General features: G+C 42.8%; 1 protein-coding gene across 3 annotated transcripts in view; it reads right to left on the reverse strand.

The window, feature by feature from the left end:
- TANC2 (tetratricopeptide repeat, ankyrin repeat and coiled-coil containing 2) overlaps positions 1–16,283 on the reverse strand; it is a 167,253-nt gene extending 150,970 nt beyond the window's left edge. For all 3 annotated transcript variants that reach the window (XM_066205359.1, XM_066205358.1, XM_066205356.1), the window contains exon 1: positions 16,104–16,283. The gene's annotated coding sequence lies outside the window, so the exon portion shown is untranslated. The remainder of the gene's footprint in view (positions 1–16,103) is intronic.
- Positions 16,284–17,430: the final 1,147 nt, after the last annotated feature.

Here is a 17,430-nt window from a genome sequence, read left to right on the forward strand (position 1 = left end):
AAAAAGAAAAGAAAGTGAGTCTTTGGAAAATTTCTTGGTTTAGTTTATTTGCAAGTCATTTTCTATTAACCAAACCACTGAGCCACTACAATGTCCCTCCACAACAACTGATACAGATCTCAAAAATTCCTTTAAGGTGAAACTATTAAAATAATAAGGGAAAACAGAGGAAAGCTGACGACTAAGAAATCATTTCTTTCCTCTATAAAGCCCAGGCAATTAAGATTATAGTAAATGAAGCCTGCGGAAAAAAACCCAAAAATCTTCCTTCTCCCAGCCCGCTCATTCTGCAGAGCAGATAGCATGTGTTTGCCTTTGGTTTCCCGGGTATAGGAAGTCCATTTCCTCTGCTGCTCCCGCAGCCCATTACAGGAGAGATTCACAGAGCAGCAATGATCAAAAAAAGAAGCTAAAATAAGAAAATCTCAACTGAGTCAGCAGTGAACCTAAAATTATTCCTTCAGTGTCAAGCTGAGGTCTCTCCTGTTAAAAGGTTACTCTGCTCATGAGTGACTTTTTGCATAATAATTACTTTTAATACACTAATAGACACAGGTACAAATAGTGAGGTTTTGCTGCAGTCTCTATGCTGCTTTTTCAAGAAAAACAAGGATTCTTCCACTTGCACCGGAATAAAAAGGCTTCCTACTTTCCCAACACAGTCTGAATCATGTATCCATATGAGAAATACAATACAGATTCAGTGTTAGTTCTAGGTAATTTGGCAGTAGAGAATTAGATTCTGAACCTGAAATCCTTCTAGAAAGTTATTACTGCTACAAAATTACTATTATATTACTACTGCAACAGTTAATAAGTAAGATCTGTCACCAGGTTCAGGAAGAAATTTCTTCGCAGGCTGTTTTTGCAACAAACTCCACCTGCTTTAAGTACTCACACTATACTGGACATCCAACTAAGCTGCGTGCTTAGTTTAATCTACGTAAGTAAACTTGAAATAACTACACCCCTGAAGTAATTAAGAGGAAGATAAGGAATGAATTTCAATATTATTAACAACACCCCTTCTCTTTAACTCTCAATTATATTAGTTTGTATAGAATCATTTGTGTCAGGGCACATTTTATTAGCTTGCTCTAAAACATCTGTAGAAAACTCAGGCAGCAATTAGACAGATTAATGTCTAATACCGAAGAGTAATTTACCGCATTCCCCACTACCAGCTAAGAAATGCTCCTTAGTCCTCTCTAAATGTACTCTTGCTACATTTTTCCAAACTACTGCAGAATGTAAATTATGTCTATAAACACATACACATACATACACACAGAAAGTTTTTAAGGAATATATCAAATTGTTAAGAAAAGGGAAACCATATAAAATTCTCTATTACAGGTTGCAGTCAACAAGACACCAAGTCCCAAAGACCTTATTACGAATACACATAAACGGCATGGTAAATTCAGAAGTACTCGGGGGAAAAAGAGTCATGAAGATTTACCAGCTTCCAATACTCAGGTAATAATTATAGATGTGAAAATCCACTAAACATCCACTGAGAAGATGCTGCTTAGAGCAAAAGGTGACCTATAATCTACTATGAGAGTGTCTAGAAAAATAATACTGATTCACATTGCAATTCAGTCTCAAGCCTGTCTGCCTTGCAGCTAAGAGAAATGCATCTGTAACACCAGCCAGTTTTCATCTGAAACAAATACACAACTACGTTCCTTACAGCTCAGTCCCAACAGCACCCACCCCCTTAACCACTCACCCACACACATAATGCTAACAAATTCTTGTGAAAAGTATATTAAATAAAATTTAAAATTCCTTTCCTCATATTTATTTAAAAATTGTAATAATTTTTAAAACCTTTGATCCAAGCTGCCATGAAAGGGCAATATATGTGCATTCAAGGAGAAAAAGCAGCTGCACACTCATCCATCGTTGTTGCAGGTCACCCCAAGCGCAATGATCCGTTCTGTTCAGAAGGATGTTGACTGGCATTTGTCGCACAGGTATAAATGTGACAAAATTGTGTCTGACTTCTAAATCATTCAACCAAGTCAGTCTCAATCTTCAGATGAGCTTTTGTTCTCTCTAAATTCTCCATTAAGAGAGTGGGAGCCTTTTTCACGCAAGCTTTTCAAAATACATTATTACTAAATTCACCACTTTCCAGTTACTCTTCCCACCAGTCTACCCGCATATTTATTTACATGCAATTATCTATTCAGGAAACACATTTATAAATTCAAAAACATCTTGTTGCTGTTCTCTCCCTCAATACCATCTTCACTACCTGAGTTCTCCAATAATTTATTTGCTCATCTTCCTTCATCCTCAGGATGCACAAAACAATAGTGAGAAATATAAGCCCTGGTATTTACAGACCTGCACCTGCAGAAGCAACTCACAGCAAGGGAGAAGAAAATAACATTATTCTCACACACAGGCAGCTCCTGGGTCATCTTGATAGGCAGGACATCTCAGGAGGGAAAAGTATCCAGGGATGCTGGAAAAATACAGAGACTGCCATCCTAGAAAAAGATTTTCTTTCAGCCTACCGGAAGACACAGAGCAGAAGCTGGAGTTCCCAGAAAATAGACTCTTTAGAATAGGGATGCCAAAATGACATCTTTCTGGGAGAGCTCACAGGATGAATGAGAAGCAGATTTGCTCAGCCCGAGGGTGTTTTCAAGGTGATAGTGCAAATAGCAAACACACCACTGGAGGAGTCTCAGTCCTGCACACCAGCACAGACTGGTACCCTTTGGAAGAAGAATAATTTCTCATGCACTTACTTAATTGTCACATACATGTAAATCTCTCGAGATCAGGTAGAAACACTTTCCCATGGCTGCTTTTAATTGTTTAGAAGTTTGCACATTGATGGAAGAGGAAAGTGGGAAGGAGCTTCTCTCTGTGTGATTATTTACTTCAATCCGTCCCATTACTAACAAGCAGAATTATAAAAACCACCTAAGCATGAGGAGGTGGAAGGCTTCACTTCATACAAATGGTTTCACTTCAGAAGATCTAAGCACACATAAGCAGAAGGGAAATCAATGGTGTTTTTGCAGCAGGTCCTGCCCAAGGCTCTGCTGCCCACCCACAACTCACTCTGCACCCGAGGGACCAGAGATCAATTCCCGGCCCTGCTACTCCAATTCAACACCGCTACAAAGATAAAACAACAGCAGGATGAGAAAGGGGAGGGAAGAGAAGAGGAAGAGCACAAATAAAGAAAGGAAAACCAAGCTGATGTTCCTCTAATGAGTAACATACAAAAGCTCACCATCTGATATCTGTACTGGGTAAAAACAACTTTTGGAGGAAAACAAAACACAGTTGAAAAAATACCAGGTTCTTTCTGGAGCTTTCTTACATTTCCAGGGTTTTCCACGTTTTTGCCCACCGTATTTCTACATGTTATTTAGTAAAACTCTACTAGCAAGCTGCACAGATAAAATCCAACTCCTCAAGGAAAATCTAGCATTCCCAAAGGTACACAAGTAACACAATATGAAATCTGGAGACATCTTTATCTAAAAGGCAAACAGCTATAAATATTGCATCTTTCCATCAAATTAGGCACATTAAACATGGGGTTGAAGTGATTCATAATTTAGTTTGGTTTCTTATTTGGAAGAAAATGATACAATTCAATTTTATATAGTATTTATACTTTCAATAATCATTTACTCTTTCTGTTTTATATTAAAAAAAAAATCAGATCAAATACCACTAGCACGAACACTTCAGATACAACAACTCAACACCAGGAATGGAAACTCAGGTTATTTTGAATAGGGAGAATGGATACACAGTGCTTTTTACTGGGCTCTCTCTAGTTATATTTGATGAGAATGATGTGTTACAGAGCATCTTAAAAATACAAACAGGCACCCTACACAACAGTTCTGTAGTTCCTTTGAATTATCCAAAATAATTCCAGGCTGAGACGGAACTTCCCTTCCAACACAGGCCCTCCAGAACATTTGAAAAGATGCTATTTGCCTTAACATACACAAGCACGGACCGTATCAAACAAAAAGCTATTTCTCCCCCAAAACCACAAAGACTAAATTATATATAAAATTCCGTATGTTAGCGTGGGCTTATTTTTTTAACTTCTTCTGAGCTCGGTCTAGTCACATTTATTATACAGCGATGTGACGGAACCAGACTCTGTGCCCTTGCAGAGAGTTAGAAAAGCCTCCAGAAGTTATTCCCGTTCTTGTCGCTTATGAAATTCAGGATATTCTTTTGGATATTCTATTTGCTGGTGTGTCATGAAGATTCTCAGAAAATCAAAAGCATTTGAAAGTTCAGCCCGGGTTTGGAAAATCTCACAAACAAAACCAGCCTTGACAATCAGGAAACAAGTGCTTTGTTATAGCCACGGCTTTGTCAGCCTCAGTTTCAAGGCAATCTGGGGTTTTTCTTACAGAGAACTCAAAAGTTACTGTATACAATTTATATGGAACCAAAACTATTGTTTTCTCTGAAGAGAGTCTGGGAGGTAAAAAAAAGTTAGAATCTTTGTTAAAAAGCATTACATAATGTACATAAAAAGTTCCAAAATAGAACAATATATAAAAAATTGTTCTTGACCCAAATTAATTGTAAAAATCAAGACCAGATGCTCTTTTTAATGATAAATCACGAAAGACCAACCATATCCAGTGTCAAAAGGAAATATATATAGTTTTTCATGGCATTGAAACCTGTTCCAATTAACAGCCATTGTTTGCTCCATAACCACAGTGAATGAGGCCCAGGTGGAGACTGTTCTTTCCCAAACCAGCCCCTATATACACTGCTCAATCTCATTTTTAATCACATCCCACCGTCTACACCAAACCAGCCACGCTGCATCATTTCTTACACCTAATATTAATGTTGATTCAAATTTTCTCGCAAAACTTATCTAGAAATTCATCAGTCAACAACTTGCGGTGCTTTACGGTTGTTTTTTTTTTCTTCCCAACTATTCACAAAGAGCCTGAGCTCAGAATACGGAATAGCAGGCCTGCTGCCAGCAGACTTCCTGCACTCCAAGCCTGAAGCATATGGATAAGCTCTTAATACAATGCAGAAAGACACTTCTTGAATGTAAGCAGGCAGGATTGGCTTTACACAGAAGTTCAGCACAAGTGTACAGACTACGAGCAAAGTGCCAGCAGATATAAATCTGGGGATTTATAGTATAGACGGTTGACAGGAGAGGTTTAAGCTGCCCAAATTCCAGAAGGGCACATTGCAGCCAGCACTCACATCCATCAGACACAAGAGCACAGGTGGCAGATTGTGACATCTGAGAAGGGCAAATAAATCTCCACATCCACACTCAGCTCTACTGCATCTGCAGCTAAACAAGTAATCATTAATACTACATACAAGATTATTCTGTATATTACATTCCTCTTAAACTGAGGAAAACCAACCCAGAGCACACGGTACCTAAAGATGGGCTCATCACTTGGAAGGTTTGTACAGTTCCTTGGTTTCCAGATAAAGATCAACAGATAAATAAGCTTATGTTACATGATTTAATCTTCCCTTAAAGATTGTTTTATACAAACTTGGAAAGGTTTTTCATTTGCCTTCGTTCATGAAGAATGTTTATTTGCATCTGATCTTTAGCTTATCCTGGCGTCAAAAACCTTGACTACGCAAAAACACACGCATATGTCACCAGTAAAGGCGACAACCAGCTCATCATAGGGCCTGATCAGCTTGTTCAGCTACCTGTCTGTGAGGACAAAAGCGACACAAGTTTAAGTTAATCATAATGGCTTCCTTAGCGCAAAATTTTAACTGTAACCAAGGAACATTAGAGAACACACAGTATACAGTTACATCAGGTACCTAACAAGCCGCCACCGATTTGGTTTACGTGAGTGCTGAAACTTGTCACAAAAAATTAACTAATTGAGGTGACTACTCCAAAATGGTACCCTCATATCTGATTTAAACTGTTTCTTAAACAATTTCTTAACAGAAATAATTTGGTAAACAGGTCAAACAAGCGCATGCACACGGTTACAAAATAACATTTGTTAACTCAATTTAAAAACTTGCATATGCATCCACCAATTTCAACTCTGACTTCTACTCCCAAAGATCCAAACAACAGTAACACAACGCAGAAAATTGACTCAGTGCAAGGAGTAGGGATGTATTCCACAGGCTTTATTGACCAGATTTGGTCAGCTGGCTCTCTGGACATTTACAAGAGGCAGAAGCAGTTAAAAAAAAAAAACAAAACGAAAACAACAACAACAAAACCACCAAAAGCACAAAGTAATCAGCGAAATCAGAACCCAAAGCAAAGCTTAGACACTTTATGAGGATTCCTGCAGCTACAGCTGTGCAGGGGCCGGAAAGATCCTGGCAAAGTCCCTGCGCTGAGACAAGGTACGCTGACATTGTGCGACATTGTGACAAGCAGCTACATCTACCCAGAAAATCTGATAGAGACCAAAGCCCTCTGTCCGTGCAGAAATTTTCTCCGCGCCGAGGCACAATACTGACAGAGTCCAAGCAAGTCTGCAACGAGAACTCAGGTCTAAAAAGGGCACAAATTCACAATTCCTCCTGAATTCCCCTTCCTCTGTGTACATGCAAATGATACCTTTCTATTTTCATTTCCGATGTTTCCCAGCACTTTGTGCGGCTCCTGTTCTTCTGCATTTATAGTGCTGACCATTTTTATTCAGAATAAATGCTGAGAAATTACCTTGTTCATACTCTAAGCTTCCAATTTTTCAAGACACATTTGAATCTAATCCTTTCTTCCTATCCCTTGAAAGCCAATGCCATTCACAGGTTTTACGAGTACACTCTCAATTCCTCCATCCAGGTTACTAAGCAACCTGTTAACCAGCTCTGCAACCACTGTACCGCACTTCTGATTATGCCACATCCAATGCTTCGGACAAAAATACCAGAGGCCACCATACTGAAGTGCTTGTAAAAGCAAGACAGAGTTTTTCATCTCATTACAAATTTTTCTTATCATTTTAGAGCAGCAATTTGCCCAAGACTAGTCTGTAGTGCTAAAGATAAGGACTGAGATCTTCAGTCCCCGCTGGGCAAAGTCTAAATCAAATCAAGAGACCATTCCATTCCATAGCCTTTAAAAAAAATCCTCAGTTTCATGGATTAATCAAGTTGAGGCTTACATAATACAAAAGAAAAAAGCCAACCTTTTTTAGTGCCTAGGAGGTGGTCTAGCAGGCCTCACAGCCATACTCCTCTGACTTAACTCCCCTCACACCTTCTCTCAAATGCCAGCAACTAAAACCCCAGCAGAGCCCCCCATGACTGAAAATACTTCTCAAGTTGGCAAAAATGAATCCTTGCATCTCTTTCTCTTTGAAAACGTACGCTGATTTAGAATGACACCATTTGGCCTGTGATCGCAACTTGTAACTGGCAAGAACTCCCACTGTTATTACTTTTTGGGATAACTGCTACCCACGTAGTGCCAGATGGTCCTTTCCACCTCTGCTGAGGAGGTGGAGCAGCACTGCCTGCTGTCAGCATTACAGCTTCTTCATTTTCTCTAAATCAAGACAGAGATGATCTGACCAGTCTGAAGAGAAAGCAGGTGGGCACGTGTAGCTCCATTACAGTTTCTGCCTTCAAAGGACAATAGTCCTTTCTTTCATGGTGCCTGTTACACTAAATCCCCCCTCCTGAAGACAAGTAAACAAGGGATGTCATGGACCCCATGCAGGTATTAACCAAAGGCTGGTGCCAATGAAAAGCTGCTCAGAAAGACGTCAATCAAACACAGATGTTCCACCTGTGAAGCTGAGTATCTCATACTAACAACTGTGTGAAGCAGCAGGAAACTGAGTTGGGGTCCTCTAATCAAATCTTACGTTGAAAATCAAAAAGGAAAATCATTTGAGTAAGAGGAGAAAAGCCCATTAAGTAAGAAAATGGGGGATTTGTCCCTCCATAAAATATAAATTATCTATTAAACTAAGATTATGTAGAATTGCAAAAGCTGCTGGGAAAGATAATCAGCATTAGACCCCAACTTACACAAAAAGTAACAGATCAAGCAGCACACAGCTACACACACAGAACCCCTGCCATAAACCAGATTATTTTGCAAATATCCTCAAATATAAAGTCACATGAAGAACACCAGGACCTGCAAGCTGGGATAAGGCAGCAAAATCTGCAGGCACAAGCATCTATTTTGATCATTCAAATTACACTATCCACTTGCATCTGCACCTCTCCATAGGCTCAGTTTAACAACTCATGAAAGTTACACACACACACACACCCCCTTTTGTCTCTCTTCCCCAAGCACCACCAATTTCTAAAAATCTATCCTCACTATTCCACTTTGGCCTTCCCTCTCTCAGAACCCTTCTATATTCTATACCATAAAATCTCTCAAGGATAGAAAGTTGTTTATCTGTTTGTCTGCTAAACTGCTCTTTGCTTAAGACTTTCCCCTACAGCACGTGCAGGAACAGCCTCGCTAAGCCCACTTCAATTATCTACTCAGTCACTGACCCCTTCTGCTCCCAGACCATCTTCTTCTCAGTCACTCGGCAGAGCTGAGACAGGCAACCAGGAATACGCCTGCTCTGAAGGAGCCTGAAGAAACAGGAGTGGCACAGGGGTCTTAGGCCTGAAAAATCAACACGTTTTGACCAATTTCAAATTTCAAGCACCCTAAATAAATAAACAAATAAATGCTGCCATCCCCCAGTTCTGGTGAACTACAGAACATACAGGCTTTCCCACTGATACTTCTCAGCATTAAAAATATGGAACTCGTTTCTACAAAAGCACTTTGTACCTTTATCTTCTTGTTACTAGGCCTCTTCACACTGCTATCTGGAACATTAAGGGCACCCTACTATCAAAAATAATTTCTAGATAGAGAATAATCCTACACGAGACAATGGAAGGTGAGGCAAAAGAGAAAATAATCTGTTATTAAAGAGGGAGATAAAAGGACCAGCCACAGGAATAAGCACGCTTCACTGTTCAGCACACTCTCTTTGCACACTGTTTCCTTCGCTTTCTTATATTTCTTCATTAAAAATGTCAACTTTAGGAGATCCAAGAAGTTAAAACAGCAGAAGCTCACTTTTATTGAAGGAAAAAGGCTGCACCAAAATCTCCTGTGCCAGGCTGATGGGACAAAACAGGACTGTTAATTCCACTTGATCAGTTCTACCAGTGAGCAATTTTGGGGCAAGAACACCAGGAGGAAGGCAGCAAAACGTGATTATTCTTTTTACCTTACAGCCAGACGTCTGGTTCAGCACAGCTGAGAAACCAGCAGCTTTCAGCAGGAATCACCAGCTGGATGATGGGGCAGGGCAGGCAAAACCTCCTCAAAGAGCAATAAAAGATAAGCCCTATGTTCTTTTGTGTTGCTTCTCTAAAATAATAAAGCCAATAGGCAACATTCCATCTAACAAATGCAGAAAGAATCTAAATCCTCCAACATTTATACCTCCAGATACAGGACCAGGAATCAATTCACACTTGTTTCTCTCCATTGTCTTCTCCTAGTTTTCCTTGTATTTTCTCCTTAACTTCACTGGAAATAGTATTTCATAACCTCAGCCAGCGGCAGCCCACTGGAAATGTGTGGCGTCAGAGCCCATCAATAAAGTATTTGCATTATTACCAATATTTAAGCCAAGTGCTAAAACGCTGACCACAGGACCCAACTCAATGAGCTTCACACTCCACAATCCAAGGACAGAAAATTCACCTCCAGGGAAGTCCGGAGTACCAACAAGGTGACTGGCAGGAGCAGAAGAGACCATAATTGTTTCCACAATTGTTGAAGACAGTAAGACACTTTCAAGAACATCAGTTAGTGCTTTTCAGCCTATTAGAGGCAATGCAGAACTGCTTTCTGAACCACCAACACTACAAATATTTAACCTCCCATTCTGAAAGATATTCTACACTGTCTTTAATTTTAGTATTTTTCATATGCACTGATGGTTTCTCTGTTTCATATGTGCTCATCGAGGTTCTCATCCAAACTATGAAGGAAACAAAAATTTTGGAGAAAGACACCTGAAGAGAACATAAAAAAGGAGGAAATCATTCGCACCCATATACAAGCCTTATTCATTAAGGCATATAAAAAATATAAATTGCAGCAGAGGTGTTTCCTACTGATTTCTTAATAAAAGCATTTTGCTTAAATGCTTTCTGAATGCAGAAAAACAGCAGCAATCTATCAAATATTATTGTACCTGCCATGGAAATCGTACAGGCACGAAGGGGAAAATCAAATAAATACCCAAAATATTTAAAAAGAAAGTAAGCAAGAAGCTCTCCATCAATAAAATACAAATTAACCATCTCTTCTCACACTTCTTAATTAATAACAAATACTCAGTGTCACTTGTATCGCAAATAACGATTTCCCCATCCAAAAAACTTCTTTCATTAATGAGATCATTACAAATCTTAAATTTGAGATCACTACAATTCAACCATAAATAGCAATTACAGCTGATGTAAGCAAAAATAGGACAATTGAGTATTCACCAATAAAGTGAGGAGTTCAGAGAAAAGCAATGCATTTACCCTGTTCATTGTTATTTGGGAATTTTTCCTACACTGTCAAGCTATTCTGTATTTTAATCTTAAAAATATTCCCCGCAGTTGACGGTAAAAGACGTAGTTCAACTCGTCAGCTGAATTTCATTAGTGGTGTGATATGAGCTTCAACTCTTACACACTGGCAATCTACAAAGGGAAATCTGCAAATCTGATCTCTGAAAACCAAGTCAGCTAATTCCAATGGCAGGAAACCAGAACATATGGAAATCTGGATGTAAAGACAAATTATTTCAAGTGACAAGCAGACCTCTGCTGCCTCACATGCAACCTACTCTAAAAGAAGGGATCACAAATTTACAAATTAAAAACTCGAGGAAAGAGCAGCAAGAAGGCTTGTCTCCATCCTTCCAAGCTGTGAGAAGGCCAGCATAATGGCAGACACACTTTTAGTATTTGCATACATTTGCAGCACAGCAAGGAACAAACACAGCTTTGAGCCTGCTCCGCTTTGATCGGCACAGTAAGGTCACAAATGCTCATCAGATGACTTTTCAGTAACTTCTGTGAAATGGAGCACCATGAATGGAACTGCTTGTGATGCAAGAAAGGATCATTCATCTAACCCGGGACCTCCACTCCGGACATACCGCTTGATTCTTTCTCACTCAGTACAAGCGAACAACTAATGAGCAACAAGTTGCTCCAAGACTCTGAAATTACGTGTCTCAAAGACCTCTTACAACAAATCCCTCAGCAGCCGAACGCAAAATTAACAGCAAGCCTGCCCTCACCCTGCAGAGCTCCCAGTCTGCTCAGGAAGATGCTCCTTCGGTCACAAATATGTTCTTTAATAAAGGACAGATAAATAACAAATACTGGTAAGAGCTGAAATGTCAACATGCATGATTCATCACTCTGTTCATTAGTGATGCCAGTTCAAGAGACACCACTCTCACAGATTACTTCCCTGCCATTAGCTCACACAACATCGCTCCTCAGCAGCGCCAGGGTTCCGGCAGCATGCAGAGACCCACTCGTATAGGAATAGTAACGTGAACTCACGGGATTCTCTACGTTCCTCAAGTATCTACATGTGCCGCTGCCAAATTGGCTAGTAAGGATTCCTACCTCAGGTTACTTCTTCAGTAAAGCTAAACAATCCTCATCTTTACAATGCAACGGGAAGGATGGGAGAGGAAGGGGAGAAAAAAGCTACTCAAATTTTAAGTTCAAAAAAAGCAACATTTTTAGTAAATAAGCCCTCCACTCAGAGCAGGAAAAAACGTCACCAAAAATTTCTAAAAATTACTGAGGAAGCAAAACTTAGACCAAAGTTTGCTTTATGCAGAATACATAGAAACCCAACTATTACATACATTTTATAAAAGCCATGAATAAGTAATGATTCCTTAGAAATCAAATAGTGACACAACATGGCACAAATAAGCACGCGGTACTTTTTACGTTTTATCGTTACTGATGAATGTTCTCTTACGGAGTATTCTTCAAGATAGAGTTTCTCACACCACAGTATATCAATTCTGTTATTTGATGAATTTTGGAAAGATAGGGAATAAATGCTACCCCGGAAGAAAGCCAGGATGCTCAGGGAACTCAACAGATTATTCAAAGATTTCCTGAGGAGCTGAAATACCACAGCATTACCACACACCCAGAACATACAGCATTTTTACTCACAACCTAGCAAAGTAACTTCCCCTCATCAGAATCCCACAGGCAATTTCACGCTAAATTCCTCTCCAATGCATCCAGCATCCTTGCTGAACTAGATCCTTTCATCACAGGCTGCTGAAGTAGAAATTTGAGGAACTCTGAGACGGGACAGCTTCACAACGCTGGACTCTAAATTCCCAGTTTCTCCCTTTCTAATGCAAGTCCATAAAACAAGCACTATTTCCTCCAAGTAAAGCAGAGTTTGTATTTAAAGTAATTACTTTTTAAATTAATGTAAAACAAACAACTGCATTTTATCCCCATACAATAATGGGACTGGAACCATTCTAAGGAACATAATTAGAACTTGGTTTTTCCAAGCTCATAAAACCCAGCTGGCAAATAAACCAGATCCAGCTCACTGGATCAAGTATTTGCAGGTGCAGTGAGCTCCAAACACTAATTCATCTCCAGTGAGTGCAACAGGCATGTTCTCCACCTTCGAGTTAAAATGAAGCCATTCCGGACAGGGCTGGAGCTAATTTTCTTCACAGTAGCTCACACAGGGCCACGTTTTGGTCGAAGACTTGAACGACAAGAGTCAAAAACAACCAGTGGGCTCAGTTCTGTTACCACTGACGACCATGGTAACCTCCCAAAGCCCTTACTGGCAATGTCACCATGTCCTGTGTCACCACAGAGCCTCACATATCCTAAGGATGCTGAAAGAATTCCTAGAGATGGGCACATATTTATCACATTGGAAACAAAGCACAAGACAACCTGAAATTACTGATCAGGCTGACCGCGAGGGTTATAACGAATGACCTTTGGTAACAAAGACCGCAAGACTATAAATATCTGTGAAGTACTAAATAATAAACGGTTCACTTCCTCTACGGCAAAAGGTGCCATTTTAAGGCTTAGTGCAATACACCAGACACAAGTTCCCAACTGGCATCAACCACTCAGAGTGCTCGTGGCTGCCATAAAGGACAGACCCAGCCACACCATTTCCTACTCCTGCATCCTCCTCCTGTCACTTTCATGTTCCACAGGTCAAGTTCAGTTTGTTGATCCACCACGAAATGAACTCCACAAAATAAATAGTTGTCATTCACACAACAGCTGCTCGAAAGTCCAACGCAGCACATGGCACACAACACTGTGGGTGGGAGAACAGGGATGAGAAGTTACTGATTCAGCACCACCTCTTAAAATCTGCCTAACCTCATCAGGAAACAATACTCAAAACCATTTGCTTGTCTGGATGTCAAAGGAAATTACCTTGGCAAAGGAAATAACCATTGTGCTCTAAAGAAAATTCATCCTCAAAAGTTGAAAGAATCAACGCTTATACATCAAAGAGACAAGAAATAAGGATTTTGCTTTTGAAAAACTTTCAAAGCGGAGGATTTTTTTAATAGTGCAAAACACGGGATTACAGGTGTTATCAGGCTCTCAGCCGACCTGATATTTGACCACCGCTAGAAAAAGGAAGCCTTGATAAAATATAAGGAAGGACATAATCCTTCTCTTTTTCTAATGAGAAAAACCACGCACAAATTTGGGAGGGTCACAGGTCCCCTTGTTTATTTTCAATGTACCAAGGGGTTGTCTTCATTTTCTGGCTTCCTTCTTATTGATTCTCTTTTGCAGTCTAACAAAAAAGATATACTACTGTGAATGTTAACAAGCATCCTGAAATGAAAAAAAACTACAAGACTCTAAACTAATGAATACATAGCATAAATAACGTAAATGTGTCACAAGCAGGCCTGGCACCAAAGCGTTCTTCTGGAAATATATATAAACCCACACTTGCAAAACTCAGAGTACAGAGTGCATAATGCCATGCATGATACTTATTTGGGTCTAAAACTATTTGCATTTGTGGTCATTAATATTAATAAGTGAGAATTTGCAATCAGGAAGTTAGGGATGCTTGTCTATAATGTATCAAAAAAATGAGTCTTGTAAAAATTCCCTGCACATAACAAGTATGCTCATGGATTTCTCAACACCAACATACATATCACTGGTATTTCTAAAGGTTTAACTGAAAGTAAATCTAGTGTATGCAACCCGAAACTTAAAACAACTCAGAAGCTCACACAGGATCCTGGGAAAACCAATGGAAAAGACAGAAAGATAAGAACAAGAGAGAAATTGCTACAAGGCAATCAATATCGATAAGGAGTTTATTTTATAAAATTATATTAGTCATCCATTTACCCTGAATATGTAACCAGTAATTCACACAGCAATTACACGTCTACGTTGCAGGCCAGTACGCTCCAATATTCTATGGCCACAACAGAGATCCAAACAGGATACGATGCTGCCTCTCCACCGAAATTGGGGTAAATTTTGAGTACACAGTCATTCACTGCGTAGGACGCCCTTAGGCAAACTGGCTAAGATAGTCTTTGCCTAAGCATTATCACTCTCTGCCAACGGTCAAAAAACGAGATTTTGATTGTTTCAAGTGGCCGTATATTGTATTTTCTTCATTCAACCACAGGTCTATCACACATTTCCTAGGTAAACGTTCCTCCACACCAACTGCCCATAATCTAAGGTGTCTCTCGCCACGCATTAAAAAGCCTCATGCGACTGTCGTCAGCAAATCCTCTTCAAAACATTCTCACCAAAAGGCAGTTATTACACCAGCTCCTTTTTCCTTTTTAATTCACGCCTAACAAATGGGTGTTTCCAGGTGCAGGTTTGGAAATTAGGTTCTGAGGATTTAAGAAGGAAAATAGACAACACCCAACCTTTAGCATTTTGCAGGAATCATTCCACGCTCCAGCCTGAGCAATGCCGCTGGCAGGGTCTCCTGGCCATGCTGCTCCTCTCCACAGCATGTTTGCAGTATTTCTTCTTCTCCTCCCAATCCAACACTAAACTGCCTTCGTTCCTATACCGTAGCTAAGTTGCACTCCCTAGCAGTGCTAATAAGCCTCCATAATTTATTTAAATTCTCCAGATATTTAATTTCCTTTGCACTATTTTTCACCTTTATAAAAGCCTAAAACCCACACTGGTTCATCACGGTCTAAACCAGCTCACCAACACTAGCTCCGGAACTTCCCAATACAAACGGGGATGAGAATCTGCCTTTTTCTTCCAAAACACCCATCTGAGCGCCGTCTGCCTCATCATCTCGCATTGCTTTTTTGCATTTTAGCCCCCACCAACCAACCCACGCCCGTAACGGAGAGATACAGTGTGTCATTAGACTGCACACGCCTTACTCACCCCTCCGAGGGCGCAGAGGGAGGGGGTTTAACCCTCCCGGTCCCCGCAGCATCGGGGGCGAGGGCGGTGTGTGGTCGCATCACGAGTGCGGTACCTGCGGCACCTCCCGCTAAACACGGTGCGAGAAAAACGGCCTCCCTACAGCCTCCCCCGGGCCCGAGGGGATGGATCGGCATTCCGCAGGGCGGAATAAACACCGATCACTTACCCTCGCGCGCCGCTTTCTTTTTAAACAAAATAGTCCGTCTCTTTTTAAACAAAATAGCCCATTTTTCATTGAAGAAATAGAATTTTAGGAAACTCGCTGCTCGCGCCGACCCCGCCTTTCCCGGCGCTCGCCGCCGCCTCATCCCAGTCGTATTAGCGAGGCACCGACAGCGCCGGTTCGCCCTGCCCGGGAATCGCGGGGAGGGCGCCCCCGGCCCTGTTGCTGCGGTCCCCTCGGCCCGGTCCCCCGCCCGCGGGAAGGGCGTGGCGGGGATCGCGATCTTCCCCCCCCCCTCCCCCCGACACACCGCCGGGCGTTGCCCCCTCACGATGTGTCCCTGTCGTATCCCAGTATCCCACCCGCCATCGGTGGGCGCGAGGTTCTCTCGCAGCCTGGCGCCCGGCGTTCCGGTGGCCCTTACCTGGCGCGGGAGGCTCCCGGCGGCCCCTCACGGAGCGCGGCTGCGCCTCCCTCTCACCGCATCGCCGAGAAGCGTCGCCGCCGCGGCGAGCGCGCGCCCGAAGGGGAGGGGACGGGGGGCGGCCGGTCTCGCCCCTCCTCGGCGGCTCCTTCACCGCCCGCTACAGCGCCCCTTCCGCCGGTTCCTCCGTGCCCGCCGCGGCCTCTCCGGGGAGCCCCGCTCCTCCCCTGCCGCCTTCCTCTTCCCTCGCTCGATCGCTCCGAGCTCGCCGCCGTCGCACGGGAGCCCGCGGAGGGCGGGGAAGGGAAGCGGCGCACGGGCGCGCGCGCTCCCGGAGCTCCCTACCCACCACCCCCCATGAGCGCACGGAGGGGCGCGGCCAAGCGCGGATTCATGACGAGGGCACGGCTCTACAAAACAGGCGCGCCACGGTCCTCTACAGCGGAGCGTGCGCTGAGGGCGGTTGCTTGTCGCAATGCTGCGCGCACTGCCTTTCCTTCCTTTCCTTTCCTTTCCCTCCCCACCCCTTCCTCTCCGGCCGTACCTGGCACGCCTGCGGAAGGCGGCGAGGGATGCGCCTCGCTAACACCCTGCCGCCTGTACTCAGCCCCGGCCGGGAGCGGGGAAGCAGTGCCCGTGCCCGGCGAGCGGCAGAAACTTTGGCGGGAGGCGGGCGGGGGGGTCCCGTGGGGCGGCGGCGGGTGCCGGGCCGGAGGCAGCCGGGCGGGATCCGCTGAGGAGGGGGGAACGCGGCGGCGGCGGCGGCGGCTGAGAGACGAGACGTGCCCCAGCCACGTGCGCTCGCAGCCCGGAAGGCCGATCGTGCATCCTGGGTTGCCTCCGCAACCAGGTCCAGGGTCCCTCTGCCCCGCTCAGGTGAGACCCCACCTGCAGACTTGCCGCCAGCCCTGGGATCCCAAGCGCAGAGAGGACATGGACTTGTTGGAGGCAGTCCAGGGGAGGCACCAAGATCATTAGAGGGGTGGAACAGCTCTGCTCTGAGGAAAGGCTGAGAGAATTGGCATTGTTCAGCCTGGAGAAGAAACCGGGGGTGAGCAAATTGCCTCTTCCACTACCTGAAGACAGCCTACAAGAAAGATAGTGAGAGACTATTAACAAGGGCCTGGGGTGACAGGATAAGGGGGAATGGCTTCAAACTGGGTGGTCTTCAAGGTCCCGTCCAACCCAAATGATATGGATAAATTGTTAATCTAAAAGTTTACACTAACATAATGAGTTAATGGTTGATTGCTTTAATGAATTATCTATTATATCCCCTACCCCAAAGGTGTACCCTTGTTAATGCTCCTAGTTGCTCATCCCCCAC

The sequence above is a fragment of the Chamaea fasciata genome, unplaced genomic scaffold (assembly GCF_029207755.1).
Source record: "Chamaea fasciata isolate MVZ Bird 193981 ecotype frontalis unplaced genomic scaffold, bChaFas1.0.hap1 SCAF_27, whole genome shotgun sequence".
Classification (NCBI taxonomy): Eukaryota; Metazoa; Chordata; class Aves; order Passeriformes; family Sylviidae; genus Chamaea; species Chamaea fasciata.